This window comes from Schistocerca americana, chromosome X (assembly GCF_021461395.2).
Source record: "Schistocerca americana isolate TAMUIC-IGC-003095 chromosome X, iqSchAmer2.1, whole genome shotgun sequence".
Classification (NCBI taxonomy): Eukaryota; Metazoa; Arthropoda; class Insecta; order Orthoptera; family Acrididae; genus Schistocerca; species Schistocerca americana.
This window is the reverse complement of record NC_060130.1, coordinates 844,033,919-844,046,064: the sequence shown is the minus strand read 5'-3', so window position 1 is coordinate 844,046,064 and position 12,146 is coordinate 844,033,919.

The following is a 12,146-nucleotide window of genomic DNA, read 5'->3' as shown; positions in this document are numbered from 1 at the left end:
AACCGTACTGCTTCTATAAAAAAATGGTTCAAATGGCTCTGAGCACTATAGGACGTCATCAGTCCCCTAGAACTTAGAACTATTTAAACCTAACTAACCTAAGAACATCACACACATCCATGCCCGAGGCAGGATTCGAACCTGCGACCGTAGAGGTCGCGCGGTTCCAGACTGAAGCGCCTAGAACCCCTCGGCCACAACGGCCGGCCTACTGCTTCTATAACAGTTCATAATAGCGAAAGTGTTGCCGGTGCAGGATATTGTGCACGAACTGGCCTCTCCATTATGTATCATCAATGTTCGATAGAATTCATGTCGGACTATCTGGGTGGCCAAATCATTCGCTCGACTTATCCAGAATCTCCTTCAAACCAACAGCGAACAGTTGTGGCCGGTGACATGGCTCACTGTCAGCCATAAAAATTCCATCGTTCCAGAATGAAATTTTCACTCTGCAGCGGAGTGTGCGCTCATATGAAACTTCCGGGCAGTTTAAATCTAAGTGCCGGACCGAGACTCGAACTCGAGACCTTTGCCTTTCACGGGCAAGTGCACTACCAACGTTTTTGTTTTGTTTGATTTTTTTTCCTTGTTCGATATTGTTCATTGCGTTTGGTCTGGGCGGACGTCACAAGACATCCGTTCAAGTTGATCGTTGATTTCTTGACTCAGTTTTTTTTATTAAAGAGAGCACGCAGCCCTCTGACCGAACACACTGAGCTACCGTGCCGGCAATCAACTGAGCTACCCAAGCACGACTCATGCCCCGTCCTCACAGCTTCACTCCTGCCAGTACCTCGTCTCCTACCTTCCAAACTTCACAGAAGCTCTCCTGCGAACCTTGCAGAACTAGCACTCCTGAAAGAAAGGATACTGCGGAGACCTGGCTTACCCACAGCCTGGGGGATGTTTCCAGAATGAGATTTTCACTCTGCAGCGGAGAGTGAGCTGATATGAAACTTCCTGGCAGTTTACAACTAAGTGCCAGACCGAGACTCGAACTCGGGAGCTTTGTCTTTCACGGGCAAGAGTTCTACCTACTGAGCTACCCAAGCGGGACTCACGACCCCTCCCCACAGATTCAATTCTGCCAGTACCTGATCTCCTGCTTTCCAAACTACACAGAAGCTCTTCTGCGGACCTTGCAGAACTAACACTCCTGCAAGAAATGATATCGTGGAGAAAATGTTTAGCCACAGTCTGGGGGATGTATCCAGAATGAAATTTTCACTGCGGAGTGACCGCTGATTTGAAACTTCCTGGCAGATTAAAAATCTGACCGAGACCCGAACTAGGGACCAGAAGAGCTTCTGTGAAGGTTGGAAGGTAGGAGACGACGTACTGGTAGAACTGAAACTGTGGGGACGGGTCGTGAGTCGTGCTTGGGTAGCTCAGTCGGTAGAGCACTTCCCCACGAAGGGAAAAGTCCCGAGTTCGAGTCTCGGTCCAGGAAGTTTCAATTCCGTCGTTGTTTGGGAACATGAAGTCCACGAATGCATACTAAAGGTTCCAAGTAGCCGCACATAAACATTTACGGACATTGATCAGTTCAGTTGGATCAGAGGACTCAGTCCATTCCATGTAAACATAGCCCACACCAATTTGGAGCCATCACCAGCTTGCACAATGCCTCGTTGACAAATTGGGTCCACGGCTTCGTGGGGTCTGCGCCGCACTCGAACCCTACCATCACCTCTTATCAACTGAAGTCGATACTCATCTGACCAAGCCACAGTTTTCCAGTCGTCTACGGTCCAACGGGTATGGTCACGAGTCCGGGGAGGAGCTACCGGCGATGTCGTGGTGCTAGCAAAGACACTCGCGTCGCTCGTCTGCTGCAATAGCCCATTAACTCTAGATTTCATCGCACTGCCCTAACGGCTGCGTTCGTCGTAAGCCCCACGTTGATTTATACTGTTATTTCAGAAAGAGTTGCTTGTCTATTAGCATTGACAACTCAACGCTAACGGTGCTGCTCTTGATCGTTAAGCGAAGGGCATCGCACATTGCGTTGCCCGTCGCGAGAGATAATGTCTGAAATTTGGTATTCGCGGCACACTCTTGACACTGTGAATCTCGGAATATCCAATTACCTAACAATATCCGAATTTGAATATCCCATGTGTCTAGCTCCAACTACCATTCCGCGTTCAAAGTCTGCTAATTCTCGTCGTGCGATTATAATCACGTCGGAAACATTTTCACATGAATGACCTGAGTGCAAATGACAGGTCTGCCAATGCACTGCCCTTTTACGCGTTGTGTACGCGATATTACCTATGTCTGTATACCTGCAACTCGTTATCCCGTGACTTTTGTCATCTCAGTGTATAGCCAACAGCGAAATTTCATTTATTATACATTCACAGTATAGGAGAGAGAACACACGACAAAGTTAGTAGGTGGCTTACGGCATACATACACTGCTGAGACAAAACATTATGACAACCTGCTTAATATCCTTTCTGTTCACTTTGGAACGAAATACATGACTGATTCAGCGTATCAGAGAGCTAACAGTTTTTTGGTAAGTTTTTGGGGGTATGTGGCATTAGATTTTTACGCACAGGTCATGAAATTCCCATAAATAACGGGCCGCTGGTAATGGCGTCCGATACGGACCTAGATGGGTTCTATTCTAAAGGCGAATTTGATCATGGAGACATTATCGTGATTTCACTACAATGCTCATCAAACCACTGTATGGTAGCGCGGTTCTGGCACCGTAACACGAACAGTTATACTGCTGAAAGATTACATCGTCGTCAGGATAGACATCAAGCATGAAGGGATGCAGGTGATTTGCAGCTGTCAGAGTGTCTTCGATTACTACCAAATATCCAATGCAGGCGTAGGAGAATGTCTTCCTTAGCATAATACTGCTCCCACCAGCCTGCGACCGTGGCCACTGCACGTTTCGAGCCGCCGTTACTGTCGCTGACGGCATTTGTGGAGACGACCATCGACCTAGAGTAACAAAAATATGATTCATCCGAAGAGCAGACACATTTCCATTGATCGACGGTTGAATATGGTCCCATGCACACTTCAGTCGTAATTGACGTTGTCGTTGGGTCAACATGTGAACACGTACGGGTGGTCTGCTGCGGAGCTCCTTGTTCAACACTGTACGATGAACGGTGTGCTCCAAGGTGTGTGCACCAGCGTTCTGCTCTTTCGGCAAAGATGCCACAGATCACCATCTTTCCTGCTTTCCGTATCCCACTTCCCGTGAAGAGTCGTGGACGTCCAACCATTTAGCACCTAGTGGTAGTTTCACTGTCCTCCTACCTCTTTCTGTAGATCTTCACAACATTATCAAGAGAACATTCGACCAGCTTCGCCATTTTCGAGACACTCGTTGACAGATTCTACGTAATAATAATCTGCCCTTTGTCAAAGTCGCTTATCTCAATAGATTTCCCCATTTGCAGCCCATGTCTTCGTTAGAGTGATCTTCCATCAGTGTCTGCTCCGCTTACATACTTTTGTTACCGCATCAAGTGCCCGCAAGGCCCCCAGGCGGCACATAATGTCGCGGTGGGCCGTGATCATATTATTTCTTTTGTAAATAAAAACCGACTTTTCTTGCTGCACTGTATTTTATTTCTCCCAGATACCGTTTTGTCTTTTTCACTTTACGGCAGTGGGATCTATAATGATACAGTTTTGTTTTGATTTGTATTATTTGTAGATTATAAAACAGTTCACGTCACGTATCTTATGTAAATACTTATAATTCTTCTCCTTTTTTGTCGGCATCTGCGTTTCCTCTCATCTGGTCACTACTTAAGGTCGCTCTACAGCTCTATTTACGAAACATAAGTATGTTTTTTGTTCCCACTTTTCATCTTCAATGCCCTTATTGTTTTGATATGCTGAATATTCTTTATATCTTTATCGGTCTGTGTGTGTGTTTGTGTGTGTGTGTGTGTGTGTGTGTGTGTGTGTGTGTGAGTGTGAGCGCGCGCGAGAGAGAGAGAGAGAGAGAGACAGAGAGAGAGAGAGAGAGAGAGAGAGAGAGAGAGAGAGAAGAGAAGAGAGAGGGATAGTATATACATTTTCTTTTCTTTTTTTGTGGGTAGGTGTGTTTGTGGTTATTTTGTGCGAGTTGTGGAATGTTGAAAATGAATCTAATAGGTGTCAGAGAATGGTTGAAAGTTTTGTTGTTCAGCTGATTTGAGTTTTGTTTTAAATGTTTTGGGGAGAGGTTCATAGAAGGTTGAGTGGCAAGGAGTTACGTGGTATTATAATTATAATTATTATTATTATTATGATAATAGTTCTATGCTCTAGTGTTACGTTACTATTTAATCTATTAGTGTAAACAAGGGGTTATTTGGCATCTCTACTTGATCATTCAACAGGGTTTCCTTTTCTGCTTTGGTTTTCTGTGTGTGGTAATTTTCTTCTGGGATTAGGAAGTGTTTTTTATTGTTGATTCTAATTATTTTCATGTCTTCTTCTCTTGTGGTAGGTTTTTGATTATGATCTCTTACGTCTTCTGCAAAAGTGGAGTTTAGTTCCATACTTCTAGAATCTTATATATTCTTTGTTTCTGGTATCAAATGTTCTGCCTGTTTGTCCTATATATCTGCCGTCACAGTGTTAGACTGTATTTGATATATACCTGCTTTGTGGTGTATGTCTCTGTTTTTGGCCAATTTTGGTGTGTATGTTTACACAGAATTGTCTGCTGTGTATGCTATGTTTATCCCTGCCTTTTGAAAATGTTGGTGATTTTGTGTGTGGGGTTGGGTTCGTATGTCATTGTGTAGCATATTGTGTTTTCTCCTATATTTTCCTGATTATTCTGTGTAGTTGCAGGGTACAGAATGTTTGTGATTGTGTATGGTTCTGTTGTGATGTTATCAATGGTTTTGTGCTTTCTGTCTTTATTTTACTTTTAATTTTGTTGTTTAGCTTTATGACTGTGTTACTATTGTAACCATTGTTCTGGATTATCTGTATTATTATGTCAAGTTCTTTTTGGTAGTTTTCTTTGTTGAGTGACACTGTGTTGAGCCTATTAAACATGTACCGAAATGTTGTTTGCTTTTCTGAATATCAGTGGTTCGAGGGTTACGGAATGATAATGTCAGTTGCTGTGGGTTTACAGTGAATTGTAAACATACGCTAATTGTTTTGTTTTTGGGTTGTTATATCAAGAAAGTTAATTTGGTTATTATGTCTTTCCATTGCGAATTATATGTTTTTGTGTATCTTGTTGATATCAGTATGTAATTTTCCAATTTTTGTTTGTGGTTCATCTATTAAGCAAAGAAGTCATACATATACCCGAACCAATATATTATGTTATAATCCTTTGCTTTTATTTATGTGAAAATTATCTGTTCAGTGTGGTTTATAAAGATATTTGCTAAGGTTCCTGATACTGGGGACCCCACTGGTAATCCATCTTGTTGTAAATAAAATTTATTATTGTCCTGCTATGAATTTATTAATGTGAGCACTTCATTAATGTGTTCATCAGGGCGTTTACTGCGTGTTTTCAGGTTCTTATCTCTGATTTCTATTGTTTCTGGTACTGGTGTGTTGGAAAACATGCTTTCTATATCAAATGAGAGGAGTGTTGGTGTGTTTGGGATTTTTATATCTTTTATTTGTTGTATTACTTGAGTAGCGTTTTTAATGTTTCTGTTTCTTGTACTTTGGAATTTCCAGACAATAATTTTAACATGTATTCTGCAAGTTTAAAAGTGGGGTTTTTTTCAAATCCACTAATGGCCTCATCGGAAGATTCGGTTTGTGGACCTTCAGCTGGCTTCGGAGGTAAGGTGCAGTGGGACTACTCTGTGTCAGCTTTATTTACCTGTGTTATTTAGTGTGAAGTTCATATTTTTCATAGTGTTCTTTGCTTTTGTCTGGAATCTGTTGGTTGAATCTGATTTTAATTTTGTAATGTTATTTTTTGTGATGGATTCTTGTGTTTATTTCGTTGTATTGTTCTTTGCCTATTAGCACTAGTGCATTACCCTTGTCTGCTTTTGAAATGATGACATTTTCATTTTGAATTTTTTTCCTAAGTTTTTCGAGTGTTACAGAATCTTTGCTTGTGTTCTTTTCGTGTTGTTGTGTTTTCAAATTGGTTATTATATTATGGCTTTCTTTTTAGTTCTGTAGTTAATCCAAAATTGATACTGCTGTTTTCTCTCCTATCTTCCCTTTTCAAAAGACTTTCTGCTTCTATAATTAGATTTTCTATGTAATCTTCATTTATTTCCGAATTTAGATTGTATTTTAATCCTTTTTCCAACACTTGTCTGTGTCTGTAAGATTCACTAATGTTGGGTAGAATTTGTGTTTGTTTTGGTTGAGTGTGTGTGCGTGTGTGTGTGTGTGTGTGTGTTTGTGTTTGCGTGTGTGTGCGTGTGCGTGCATGTAGAGTTATAGTGTTGTGATTGCAGTTTTCTGAGTTGACTAAACTTTCTTCTAGGAACTGTTCCCATTCTTTGTGCAGCAGTTTTTGTGTGACTTTCGACCTTGTCGACCAGATGGCAGAAAACAGCCATATCATTAGTGGTTTTTTCAAGTTCCGAATGTGTCATATGTAACTCGTAATTTAGCTCTTGTTTTATGGAATATAGGGATTTGATTTCTAATGTTATCCTCATTTTCTGAGCAGCATGCATCGCTTTTTGAGCGCTGAAAGAACTGTTTTTAATCTTTACATTGATATATTTCGGTACAAGATCATTGAATTCGCGTATGGCGTTCAGTTTTATGTGTTGTTTGGTTTTATGAACGTTCAGGTGAAGTCTTCTGCATTTCTCGTATAAACCACATGGAAATGCCTAGCATGGCGAAAATAACGTGTTTGTTTGCTTGGCCGTCCTCCGTAGCAAGCACAGAAGTATTTTCTTGCTGCACTTTATTTTATTTCTCCCAGACGCATTTCGCCTTTTTCACTTTACGGCAACATAATATTTTGGCTCCTCAGGGTATAGTACACAGAGCTACTGTCTCTGGTAGCAATGACTGTAACCCGGCTGGTCCTCGAACACATACTGGGGTGCATCATTCCACGCTTCTTCAAGTCTTTCTCACAGTACATGAATCATATGGCTGTTGAGTGATGACGTGTTGTCTCTGGGCAACCCATCACTAGATGGTTTACAGACCTGAATGATGCTTTGGCCAGGCGTACAGTCGAACACATCCTATTTCAAGGTAGATCAGGGCAGAGCGGGCAACATGCAGTCTTGGGTTAGCTTGTTGAAATACAACGAGCCGGAGCCCTCAACATGTCAGAAATCTAATCGTTCCTATTCAAAATGCCGGCTGTGCGAACCAGAGGTGATTGTGTTATGTACCCATTGGCCCCGCACGTCTTTGCGTCAAATGCTGGGCTAGTAAGACGATGAAGAACGTGAGCTAGCAACGTTCCTTTTGCTTCAAAGCGCCACACACTGCTGTATCCATCGTGATGCTGTAAGTGTATCAGTGATCTGCTGGCACTTCCGGGTCTAGTGGAGAACTAGCAACGGCAGCCTCTCCCATCTATAGTGTATGGCGTCACTCTTACTTTATTTGTGCAGTTGCTAATCATTTGCATATTCCAAAATGCAGTACACTTCGCAACAGTATGACTATTGTCGTATGTCAGTTCACTGTATTGCAATTGTAATGCCCTGTAGTGTAAGAGAATACTCCTTTGAAAAGGCATACTTGTCTAATCTTGGTGCATTATAGGGAATCATACTCCATAATTTACGCCGTGATGGGAATCATAGTTCCATGAACGATATAATACTATTGATACCGGTGTAATCTCTGGCCACAGAAGGCCCACCCGTATTATATACATCGCCCGAGCGAGGTGGCAATGTAGTTAAGGCACTGGTCTCACATTGGGGAGGACTGATGCACACACGGCCATTCTGACAAACAGATATAGTTTTCTTGTTATTCCTTTTAATCGCTCAAGGCACCGCTGATATTCTTCCTCATCGTTATTCAATTCAGTCTTAAGTTTTATCTATCTATCGATGTGAGATTAAAACCTGTTCTTCATTCTGCGAGTAGTATCGATTCCGCTGTCCAGCATATACGTAGTTCAAGTGTCCGCCACATGTCAGTAGCGCTGTCGCCAAAAAATCCAGTATGTTGGTGGCGGGAAATTTAAAATTATAATATGGCGGTGGTGGAAAATTTAAAAATCTAAGATGGCGAAACGAGCGCATTTGTTCATTGTACTCCGTTCAACATCCCTTTCCTCTCACCCCTTCCCTCTCCTCCTTCCCTCTCTAGCCAGTCATCAGTGTTGTACTAAAATGGTCGAAATCGTTTCAGTCAAATGCCGGAATGGTTCCTTTGAAAGGGCACGACCGACTTCCTTCCCCATCCTTCGCTAATCCGATGGGACCGATGACCTCGCTGTTTAGTCAGCTCCTTCAAATCAACCAACCAAACAACCAACAAAAATGGCAAGTCAGCCAATTGCACTGCATAAAAATGGTGCCAAGTTTGAAGATATTTGTGATAAAGGACGTCATTTTCAAAGATATTTGCCTGTACTCCTTATGTATGTGATCTCTCTCTCTCTCTCTTTCTCTCTCTATCCCCCTCCCTGTCCCTCCCTCCCTATGTTTCACAAAAATTATACGTGTTTTTACTAACACTTTGCATCGTTTCTCTTCACACATTGACACACCCACACACACACACACACACACACACACACACACACACACACACACACAGCTGTGTTCTACCTCTCTGTGTTTTCACATGTCAAATACTGTACTCCTTAAACATGTGCAGCCACTTGATGGCTGCTTTGGGAAGTCTAGTGCAAGAGAAAGAGAGAAGTCTTCCAATCTCAATGTTTAGAGGTTTCTAATAACATGGCCAGACGGTCTGCTAACAGAGGTGGCTCATGTCAACCTTGCTAACGCTAAATCACTTTCCAGCTGTCTCTCTTGAGGGAATGAGAGGGAAAAGACTCAAAGATAAAATACTCTGGATTTAAAATTTATTACAAACATTTCTTTACATTTCCATACAGTAAATTACAAGAGTTTAAATAGTACAATATTCTCATATTTTTGTACAATGGTTTTACAGTCAATGTTCTTGAATTTCAGCATAGCCTATTAAATTCGATCTATCTACAACAAACTACACTCCTGGAAATTGAAATAAGAACACCGTGAATTCATTGTCCCAGGAAGGGGAAACTTTATTGACACATTCCTGGGGTCAGATACATCACATGATCACACTGACAGAACCACAGCCACATAGACACAGGCAACAGAGCATGCACAATGTCGGCACTAGTACAGTGTATATCCACCTTTCGCAGCAATGCAGGCTGCTATTCTCCCATGGAGACGATCGTAGAGCTGCTGGATGCAGTCCTGTGGAACGGCTTGCCATGCCATTTCCACCTGGCGCGTCAGTTGGACCAGCGTTCGTGCTGGACGTGCAGACCGCGTGAGACGACGCTTCATCCAGTCCCAAACATGCTCAATGGGGGACAGATCCGGAGATCTTGCTGGCCAGGGTAGTTGACTTACACCTTCTAGAGCACGTTGGGTGGCACGGGATACATGCGGACGTGCATTGTCCTGTTGGAACAGCAAGTTCCCTTGCCGGTCTAGGAATGGTAGAACGATGGGTTCGATGACGGTTTGGATGTACCGTGCACTATTCAGTGTCCCCTCGACGATCACCAGTGGTGTACGGCCAGTGTAGGAGATCGCTCCCCACACCATGATGCCGGGTGTTGGCCCTGTGTGCCTCGGTCGTATGCAGTCCTGATTGTGGCGCTCACCTGCACGGCGCCAAACACGCATACGACCATCATTGGCACCAAAGCAGAAGCGACTCTCATCGCTGAAGACGACACGTCTCCATTCGTCCCTCCATTCACGCCTGTCGCGACACCACTGGAGGCGGGCTGCACGATGTTGGGGCGTGAGCGGAAGACGGCCTAACGGTGTGCGGGACCGTTGCCCAGCTTCATGGAGACGGTTGCGAATGGTCCTCGCCGATACCCCAGGAGCAACAGTGTCCCTAATTTGCTGGGAAGTGGCGGTGCGGTCCTCTACGGCACTGCGTAGGATCCTACGGTCTTGGAGTGCATCCGTGCGTCGCTGCGGTCCGGTCCCAGGTCGACGGGCACGTGCACCTTCCGCCGACCACTGGCGACAACATCGATGTACTGTGGAGACCTCACGCCCCACGTGTTGAGCAATTCGGCGGTACGTCCACCCGGCCTCCCGCATGCCCACTATACGCCCTCGCTCAAAGTCCGTCAACTGCACATACGGTTCACGTCCACACTGTCGCGGCATGCTACCAGTGTTAAAGACTGCGATGGAGCTCCGTATGCCACGGCAAACTGGCTGACACTGACGGCGGCGGTGCACAAATGCTGCGCAGCTAGCGCCATTCGACGGCCAACACCGCGGTTCCTGGTGTGTCCGCTGTGCCGTGCGTGTGATCATTGCTTGTACAGCCCTCTCGCAGTGTCCGGAGCAAGTATGGTGGGTCTGACACACCGGTGTCAATGTGTTCTTTTTTCCATTTCCAGGAGTGTATATTCAATGTTTATATTATACGATGTTTTTAGAGTCACTGATTTTACTCATTCACTGTCTGAGCCATTACGATTGACATTTCTTGATCGCAGACGTCTGTGAAGAAACTAATTTATATAAATTTCTAATTTATCGAAAAGCATGCGTTAGACTTGAAGACACACACACACACACAGTTTCATCATTATAATAATTTTTCTTGTGGTAGTGACCCAAAGCCAAATTATTAACCCTATTCTGAAGTAGGTATAACGTTTATCGTCATGTGCAGATAATCATACACCACTGGCCATTAAAATTGCTACACAAAGGAAGAAATGCAGATGATAAACGGGTATTCATTGGACAAAGATATTATACTAGAACTGACATGTCATTACATTTTCACGCCATTTCAGTGCATAGATCCTGAGAAATCGGTACCCAGAACAACCACCTCTGGTCTTAATAACAGCACTGATACGCCTTGGCATTGAGTCAAACAGAGCTTGGATGGCGTGTACAGGTACAGCTGCCCATGCAGCTTCAACACGATACCACAGTTCATCAAGAGTAGTGACTGGTGTATCGTGACGAGCCAGTTGCTCGGCCACCATTGACCAGAAGTTTTCAGTTGGGGAGAGATCTGGAGAATGTGCTGGCCAGGGTAGCAGTCGAACATTTTCTGTATCCAGAAAGGCCCGTACAGGACCTGCAACATGAGGTCGTGCATTCTCCTGCTGAAATGGAGGGTTTCGCAGGGATCGAATGAAGGGTAGAGCCACGGGTCGTAACAATTCTGAAATGTAACGTCCACTGTTCAAAGTGCCGTCAGTGCGAACATGAGGTGACCCAGGCGTGTAACCAATGGCACCACATACCATCATGCCGGGTATTACGCCAGTATGGCGATGACGAATACACGCTTCCAATGTGCGTTCACCGCGATGTCGCCAAACACAGATGCGATCATCACGATGCTGTAAACAGAACCTAAATTCATCCGAAAAAATGACGTTTTGCCATCGTGCACCCAGGTTCGTCGTTGAGTACACCATCGCAGGCGCTCCTGTCTGTGATGCAGCGTCAAGGGTAACCGCTGCCATGGTCTCCGAGCTGATAGTCCATGCTGATGCAAACGACGTCGAACTGTTCGTGCAGATGGTTGTTGTCTTGCAAACGTCCCCATCTGTTGACTCAGGGATCGAGACGTGACTGCACGATCCGTTACAGCCATGCGGATAAGATGCCTGTCATCTCGACTGCTAGTGATACGAAGCCGTTGGGATCCAGCACGGCGTTCTGTATTACCCTCCTGAACCCACCGATTCCATATTCTGCTAACAGTCATTGGATCTCGACCAACGCGAGCAGCAATGTCGCGATACGATAAAGCGCAATCGCGATAGGCTACAATCCGACCTTCATCAAAGTCGGGAACGTGATGGTACGCATTTCTCCTCCGTCACGAGGCATCGCGACAACGTTTCACCAGGCAACACCGGTCAACTGCTGTTTGTATTTGAGGAATCGGTTGGAAACTTTCCTCATGTCAGCACGTTGTAGGCGTCGCCACCGGCGCCAACGTTGTGTGAATGC